The sequence below is a fragment of the Homalodisca vitripennis genome, chromosome 1 (assembly GCF_021130785.1).
Source record: "Homalodisca vitripennis isolate AUS2020 chromosome 1, UT_GWSS_2.1, whole genome shotgun sequence".
NCBI lineage: Eukaryota > Metazoa > Arthropoda > Insecta > Hemiptera > Cicadellidae > Homalodisca > Homalodisca vitripennis.
The window spans coordinates 226,108,943-226,111,174 of NC_060207.1; positions in this window are offsets into that span (position 1 = coordinate 226,108,943).

A 2,232-nucleotide genomic window follows, 5' to 3' on the forward strand; every position below is an offset into this window, starting at 1 on the left:
ACTTACAATTCACATTTTTTTTTGTTTCTCCTTGGTCTGTGTCGTCCATCGTCTGCTTGATTTTTCTTTACTTTTTGGGCTTAGTATTTATACCACGAAGCCCCTCGTATTTTGTCTTGTAAGTTTAATACTGTTACCAGTAATCACATAATATGTACACTGTAACCTGTATCCATAAATAATTATTAGTACAAAAATGTTTTGAGACCATTTAGATTTTTGCTTCGTTTGTTCATATTATATTCCAAATATGTCTTTTCCAGAGGCACATACTCTATGACGTCAACTCTTTAAACAATGCACAATAATGAGCCAAACAGCTAGTACTCTATTTAGGAATATGGCAGTTTATTGCAATTACAATATGAGGTTGTTTTTCATTCTCTTTTGTAAGTTTAATCTATTTGGTGAATTGAATGAAAGTCCTAACAAAAATACTAGTTTATGTTTTCAGCGAAAACTTAGTTTTATTACTTTTGCGCAGTTTAAATGTATTAACGCTGATTGTCCTAATATTGTGTCTATTTAGGATTTACCTATTTATTATTATTGGGTTTCTATGTTGCATTTATGAGCTTTGTCTCAACAAGAATTCAAGTCAACTTGGAACAAAAGAGAAACGGCCTGTATGGTAAAATTGCTGTGATTAAAATGTAATTGTATAATAATATTTAAATGGAGATATTTATAAAAAGTCATCTGGTGTAACACAATCATTAAAAAAAAACACTTCATAATGTATATAGATAATAAAAAGTTAAATTTTAATTTAAAACACATTATGAAGTGGGATTATAACCACTTTCATTAATATTATAATTAAAATAAAGTTTTTTAAAAATGTTTTATTTTGTTCAATAAGACAAGAAGCTGAAGAAACCCTTAAACCTATACGGTTTTCTGCATGAAATTTTGAGAGCATGTTTCATTATGTTTAAATATGGGGAATTCCCCCATAACAGTTAACTTATGGCTGGATACATTTTAATTAAACGTACACAGGGTACAGGAAAACCTTGTGTCACATCTGGACATGGGGAACGCCATGAATCTTAAACACTACAAAGGGTGATCTATTTGGTTAAAAAGGTTGATGGATAGATCTACAATGTACAGCGAAGGATAATTGCTAGAGTAGTTAGAGTTTCCCTGGTATTAAAATTTTCTTTTTTTATTTCCAACGGATCAACCATTTACAGGTCAATAGATAAATAAACAATTTAAATACAATACAAAATGTAGGGAAGGCAAAATAGGACCACCAAAGAAGCGTAGTATCAACGATGGCCCAATACGTATGCTATATATAAATGTATAAATATGTATGTAAGGAGGAAGAATGTCAACACGCAGGTCTGGAGAATAAGTCGGCGGTACCTCTACGAATCACGTCCTGGCTGTCAAAGAAGATAACTACCAAATTTCTGCAGACCAAATTACACAGTCTCTGGACGCCGCAGTAGATAAACTTTAAAAACCCCTCGTAAAACGAATAGCAAGCTCCAGCACCCTATTAGCTCTACTGCAAGGGTCAGTTATATGGGCATTAAAGGATAAATCCTCTGGCATTGTAACGCCTAAGTCTATAACTTCCCTGGCTCATACAAGCAGGAATTTTCCGCAATTGGTAATTAAAGCAGATCTTGTCCTTCCCTTTATGAAAAAGAGACCACTATGTAATTTAAACTATAACAGTGCTCTACCTCATGCAAGGATTGCTGTAATATCAGACAGTCCTGTTTACACTTCGCCTCAAGGAAGTTTTTCATCTCCACACCATGAGATGATAGAACGTCATTGCAAGCCTAAACATGAGTGGATACCGTTCCCTGCCAGCTTTGACAGGAAGAGGCTGGAATAGATTTTGCCTCCCATTCTTCCAATGAGACATGACTGAGGGGGATTCAATTCAATTCATTCATGCCATCGTAGTTGAAGGAGTTTTTTTCTGTTCCAGCCTCACCAGTCAAGGCGAACAAGCAGGCTCATATTTCGGCACGCGCTGTACTAAGCTTACGCAGATGGCGGCAAGATTTTTTTTTTTTTTTTTTTCTTTTTGCCTGTTGGCTGGCCTTTATAATCTTATAATGCGGCCACGTAGTACACTTGTTATGTCTTCTTTCTAGTTATTTGCCGTATTCACTTTTTACATGAGAACCTTGTGGTTGCCGGCCAAGCTATGAACAATTAGTTAGTCTTTGCATTTACCAATTCATGTCTTTTTTTTCTCTT